Raw genomic sequence first — 7,134 nt, 5'->3', positions numbered from 1 at the left:
ATTTCACTTGAAAGTGAGGATGGAAAAGGTGTAGGAGTTTGAGGGGGAGAGAAAAAGGTTTGAAAAAGTCGGAGAGGAGGAGATTTCGGAGAGAAACAGTGTGACCGTTGGGAAGCACGAAGGTGAATTTAAAGGGAAAAGAGTCAGTGTGTGAGTTGTTCTCCAGCCACCTTCAGCTGCTCCGGTGCAGGCTGGGACCTGGGGAGGGTTGGATTTCAGCTGGGCTGGATTTGTGACAGGTGAGTTTGGAAGGATGTTGAAGGGATGTAAGAGACCTGTTGTAACGAATGGTCACGGGATTCCATTTCATGGGCTAATAAATCATTTTCAAACTACCTTTCTGCTGATTTAAAAGAAACAACACACTTTATCAATCTGCATAGAGCTCCTGGGAAAGAACTTGTACTTGTATTGCTTTGACTCCTCTCACAACAGTCCTTCTCTTTCTTATAAGGAAGCCAGGAAGCTGAAAGTAAAGCATTTATTTTCTGCTGTCATTTGTACCAGTTATGGATTGGAAACTGTTAGAAGCCCTGTACAGAACTTTAAATAATCCTTAATAGAACATGGCATAGTGTTAAACAAGATTGTCAAGAAAAAAAATTTTAAATAAATGAGTGAATAAATATGTCACTTACTTCTATTCAAGTTTTGTAAATAATTGTTTAGTGGGCAGGAAAGATGTAATTAAATGTGAATAACTCCAGTTGTGTGTGCAGGCTACTCAGGGTGCCTGACCCATCGCCGGCACAGTATGAATGAAAGTTCACATTCTCATCAGTTGAAGAAAAAGTAACTCCTGCTAAAGACTTTTTTCCAGTCATTTTTCATGTACATTTATAAAACTCCAAATTGAACAGTGTTTTTCTGATACAGAAAAACTGTCTGGCATTCGAGCTTCTCCCCAAATTCCATTATCTTGACATCAAGAAACTGGGTAAAAGCCTCACCTTTAGATTCACACCTTTGTATTTGCTGCAATTTATTTGCAGCTTTAGATTTACACCTTTATATTTGCTAGAATTTATTTGCTTGCCTTTACATTCACCCCCCTAAAAATATGGGTGCTTGGGAGAATCATGGCAAGGCATGAGCTACTGCAGGTCATTAAACTTCTTTGGAAGTGTTTTCTGTTGTGCAGTAGAAACATCTCCCTATTTTGAAGTGTTAAGACGTGTTGACTTAAAGAGAACATTTTTTTTCTCGTGTGAATGGATACAGACTTTTCCATTTCATTCCAGAAAGTGAGTAAAAGTCTACTAATGTACCTTCACTTCGGGAAGATTCCAATTCCAGGACCCAGCCAAAAGGGCAATTAAGATTCCACAGATAAAATGTCTTTAATCTGCAGAAGATAGGCAATTGATGTCCCAGTCAGAACTGCGCTTCATGGTCCCTTAATGCTTGCTTTCTACAGAGAATTGCTGTTATCAAGCTTTTCAGTTATTTTCTCAGAAAAGAGTATTACATACAATATCATGGTGAGGGGAGAGTTCATTGTACAGCTACTAACACATGAAATATGACTTAGTCCACTCGTTCCAAAACCTGGTCAAATGAATTACCACCAAAGCTGTTTTAAAATAAAGATTCCTGGACGTCCCCCACCCACCCTGCCCCCAGATTCTAATCCAGGACTGGAAAGAGACTCAGGTGGGTTGATTTATAACACGCTCCTTGCGTGCTTCTTCGCTCGTTAGTCTGGCACCAGTCCACTGACAGCTCTTTAAAAATCACTGATTTATTTAACTGGAATATATGTCAGATGCCTGTTTGTGTGACTCTATAAAGGGTGACATAGTAGTAAAATATGTTCCTTTCTCCTCAAGCAGGTGGATGCATTTATGACCCTGGCTGTCACCTAAAAAACAACTGATACTTTCAGTCCAGTATTCACTTTACAAATATGTATGACCGCCCTGTGTAGTCAGTGGATTTGTGTTCATCTCATCTGAGATGAACTCTTCAATAACTCACGGATTTTACTCAGAAATAATTCTAAATCATATGTAGCTCTGCTGCATTTCCTTTTCCGGTTGTCATGCTGCTTCTTCAACACCCAACCCATCCATGATTCTAAATTGGAGGACCAAATCCTCCAAAGAAGTATATTTCTCATAGTTATAGGAAGACCACATGTATATGTTGAAAGCCAGATTCAGTGTTTTACTGTAATTTTTAATTTGGGAAAAATATTGTTTTTATAATATAACCTACAGAAAATAAGGCTCAACAAAACTTGTATAGTGAAGATCTACAGAAGTTAATGGATTCCTCTGGGCATCACCCCCCATAATGTATCTTAATTGGCAGGGGTTGCAAAAGCATTCCCATCCTGTAGGTACCAAAAGGGACATATCACAAAACACCGATCAGCACTGTTTACGCGATAAGATCGCTCAAACTGATAAATCTCAAGGCACCAAGGACTTTCTCTTCTTTCAGCTGCTCTCTGTGATTCACTGCTTGGCTTCCTACTATCGCTTTCCAATTCCAAGAGCCCCTTTTTTACTTTTTTGCCACTTCCACCCAGATTCTAATGTTACGCTGCTTTGCCCATATTCCAAAATCCTCGGGCTGATTAAGATTAAGACAATGCTGCCCAGAAGGAGTTGGCACTTGAGTTCTGTATATTGACTTTCAAATTAATGAGATAATTGTACCAATCCCCATTTCCCAGTCCCAGAACAGTCACAGACTGTATTTTGAAGCCATTTACCCTGAAGCTCAATCCATAAATTTGTAGTAAAAATGAAATAAGGATCCAGTGAATTATGTGCAATGGCAAACACCTATTACATTTGGCATTTGGAAAATGTTAGACCACTGTAAAATAACCGAATTTTACTTGCCAAGCGTTTTCATGACCATGATCAGTTGGTAGATAAACTTCTTAAAGCTGTTCAAGGAAATTTAATATTAGGAAGGCAACATACACACTCACACACACATTTCATGTGTATTTAGGTCTCAACCACCAAAATGTCCCTTCCCGTTTTCTTTTCTATTTCAGCAGCAAAGATAGAAGATTCTGAATTTAGGTGAGAAAAACGTATGGCATATTTGCAAGTCTAAATGTTCTTCTTTATGGATTGGCTAATTCAACTTCTATTTTTCTAGCAGGAAAGTGGGATATAGATGGAGCGACATGTTCAAGGTCCCAAGGCAAATAAGAAGCACATCCAACACTAGAAGCCAGACTTCATTTCATTCAGCAAATATATGTCGGGTGTAACATGTGCCAGGCACACAGGTGAGGGGTACACATGCTCTGTCCTCCAAGTCCTCATTATCTACTTGAGGGAGTTGAATGACTAACAAGGTTACTGCAAGGGAGAACATAGGAACAAACAAAGATTCCCCTAAGGTTGAGTAAAACGGGCTTCCTAGAGGAAGCCTAATGTGACCTCTGAACTGCATGTAGGAGAAGAGGTGCAGAAGGATGTTTCAGGCATGAGGAGTATTTCCTCGGACTCAGAGGCAAGAAAGCACATGCTGTTCGGGGAGCTGTAGGTACCTCCACACACTGGAGCACAGGTGGGGCTGGCAGGGAGCAAGGAGACTGGGCAGGTGAGGGGCCCAGCATCTTGTCAAGTTTAGACATTTGGACATTACTCTGAAGGCAATGGAAGAGTCATTGTAGGGATCTTGGCAGAGTGATAGTACTAAAATTTGCATTTTAGCAGCAATTATCAGATCGTAGTGTGAATGTTGGATTGGAGAAAGGGAAAGAAAGGAAGCCAAGACCATGCTTCCTCTATCACTGTATAAAGGGTCTTTGTGAGAGTTTTAAAAAGGCACCCCTTCCTGTTGGAACATTGTCATGACACACAGAGTTTATCAGAACAAGACTTTCTTTAGTCCCATTTGCCAGAAAATTATTGACAGAGATATAGAAATCGACATGATATGTTCTGACACCCTTGTGCAATGTACAGCCTGACCAACTGGCCCTGACCACACATTGCTTCTAGGAAACCCAAACAGGGTTGTCTAGCAGTTGAAAATGGGCAAGCCACTTTCATAAAAGTTATTTTGTTTACTCTTCCTGATAAGCCTGTGAGGTAGTTAGAAAAGGTGATATTTTCACCCTCATATTTAGCTGATATGTTAAAAATTGGGCTGAGGAAGCTTGGGTGATTGTTTTCAATTCTCTTTCTCTCTCACATCTTCATTAGGGAAAAAAAAACATTCTACAGTGTTATGTTCCCTTTCTGTGGTCAAGTGCTGTTACCTTCTTTTTCTAACTATTCCCAAGGGAAAGAGCACAGAATAGTGGAATTGAAATCCTTGTGGTTGCTCCAAAACCATAACAAGTAAGACTACGTAAGTTATACTTGCATGGGAGGGAAATTCTGGGTTAGGCAGGCATCACTGTATTTACTCATGTCTGAAACTCTGATTATGTCTAATACGGAATTTCCAAGCTGATTCTGAATGATGCCCAGGTACTGTACAAAGAAATTCCTCAGAATACTCAATCAGTGTCATCATTGCTTCCAGATGAAAGACATTGCAATGTACAATGCTTAAAACATAAAGATTAAGGCAAAGTATGCACTGATTTCAGTGCATTTAGTGGTTTATGTGTTTACCTTCTCCACTGAAATGGGAGATTTTCCAAAATATTTTTTTTAATTTATTTAATTTTTAAAAATATTTTATCTAAAGATAAAAAGTAAACTTTAGTCATTTTTCAGTAAAATAGTTACTCAGTAACATTCTTGCTACCTCAAAAGAGGTATAAATGTAGGTTTGTAATGGCCTAAATACCAGACTTCTCTGAGCTCTGGTAATTGAAGAACATACAGCTGTGAACTTTATACCATAATTTAAAACAGACTGGAAGATACTATAACTTTCCTTAGATCGTCATTTAATTATTTCTACGGAAATACCATCCTTCTTAGATTTCAAATGTTTTAAATTTTGTAATACACCATAGTTTTGCAATAAAATGTTCAGAGACAAGTAATTTTAAAACTTTTTGCCATCTGGGGAAAAGAAGGACAGGACATTTTTTTAGAGCTGAGTTGTAATCGTTAGACTTTCTTTTTTGATTACAAGTGAATGAAAATCCAAACCAAACTGGTTTGAACTAAAATAGAATTTATTGCCTCACCTAACCCAAAAGTTCAAGAATAAATCTAGCTTCGGTCAGGACTTGACCAGATTCAAATGACATCATCAGGACATGGTTTTCCTCTGCAACTCTTGGCTCTGCTTTCTTCTTACTGTAGACAAGGTTGACTCCATGGTTGGCGGCCACGGCTCTGGTTCTTCATACTTCCAGGAACCCACCATGTAAGGGAGACAGTCTGCTTCTCTGAGATCGGAAACAAAAGGCTCAGAATGAAATTTCTGCAGCTACGTTCGGCCCCCGTGGATCCTACCTATCCATGGACATTCACTGTGGCCAGAGGGAGGAAGGCACACTCCCTTCCTCCCATGGGTCTGGGCTTAGTGCAAATACACCATTTCAGGTCTGGGGGAGGGTTCGGTTTACCTAAGGCACACAGGCTAACAAAGGCGGAGGGGTGGTTCTCCCAGAGCAAAAAGGAGGTGCCATTTTTGCTTTCGATTCGATGCTCTCTCTGGTAGATTTTAAGTTACGTGATAGGAAGGACCTTACCGATTTTGTTCACCATTTTATCAACAGCACATAGCACAGTGTCTGGGCACAGTGGGAATTCAATAAGCAGGTACTGATTGGACAAAGGTAATAATGACATGTTCTCATTTCCACTAGGATGAATAAAGATGGTCTAGTGTAAGGATTCTGTTAGTCTGTAGCATTTTACATTCTTGATGTCCCCTCCTTCTTGGGCCTAATCCTTCCTTGGCTTGGATGGTTCTAACCGTCCAGGATTATCTCCTGACAATTGTTCATCTCCCTAGCATCCCCACTGGTAGTTGTCAGCATGCCACTTCCCTTACCACTGTGGTTGTCTTGACCTTGATTATCTATCACCTGTGAGAGATAATAGCCTCCTAATTAGTTGCTCCACCTCTAGTCCTTCTTCTCTCATCTACATGGATTTTAGAAGAATTTGCTTAAAGAGCAATTTGAATATTGTTAATTACCTGCAGTCACTTTCTTGCCCCAAGTGAAGTCCAAACTCCTTAGTACTCAAGTAAGGTCCCAAACCTATTATTTATTTTCCTCTCCTGTTTCTTCTCAGAAACACTCTAAATGCCTTAAGAGGAAAAATTATGGCTAATTCGTTGTCTTATTTTATTTGGTTACTTGCCTTTCTAGATCCTATATTGATGGTTTTGTACATAATAAACCATCAATAACTAAAAGTTAATGAATAAATAAAATAAAAGACACATACCACAATGAATGTACAATGCTATCTCTGGAATTTCATCTTTTGAGGATAACAGCAAAGATATATCCGGTGAGTAGAAGGTGCCATTTTCTGTAGTTCATTGCAGCTGCTTCAGGAGAAAACTCCACATTTTATTTCTTGGTAGCTTTCAGAGAGTGTTCTCTAAAATTGGCTTGAACTGCATAATACTTGTATTATGGGAAGAAAAGAGTATTTCCATCTTGGCATTGGAAATGTCTTTCTTCTCAGTTACGATATCTGATCACACATACAGCACAGGTTGTCATCTGATATCTTAAAAAAAATCATTTCTGGTCAATTCAAAAGGAAAGAAACAAAGTTGGTCAATAAATATAAAATGCTCAACCTGAATAATTATGATAGAAATTCAAATTAAGATAACAACGAATTAATATTTGTTTTTACTTCTCAGATTAGCTAAGATTAAAAGTTTGTTACCGCAGTTTGACAAAGATGCAGAAAAGCGAGTGCTCTCATAGACTGTGGTGGAATGGCAATTTAGCAGTAATTATCCAAATTAAAAATGCATATTCCTTTGATGCACCTATTTCAGTTCTAGTAAATTATTCTACATATATTCTGACATAGTTGCATAAAAATATATGTGCATGTATATTCAGTTCATCATTATTTGTAGCTATTAATTTAAAAAAAAGAATTGGAAGCAACACTATTGCCTATCTTCTAGGAACTGGAAATTAATTATTGTTTAGCCATGTAGTAGACTAGAATATTTAGAGTCAAATTTTTAAAGAATTAAATAAGTATATGCGTGTAA

This window comes from Mesoplodon mirus, assembly GCF_964341445.2.
Source record: "Mesoplodon mirus genome assembly, chromosome: 10".
Taxonomy (NCBI): domain Eukaryota; kingdom Metazoa; phylum Chordata; class Mammalia; order Artiodactyla; family Ziphiidae; genus Mesoplodon; species Mesoplodon mirus.
This window is presented reverse-complemented; position numbering follows the sequence as displayed.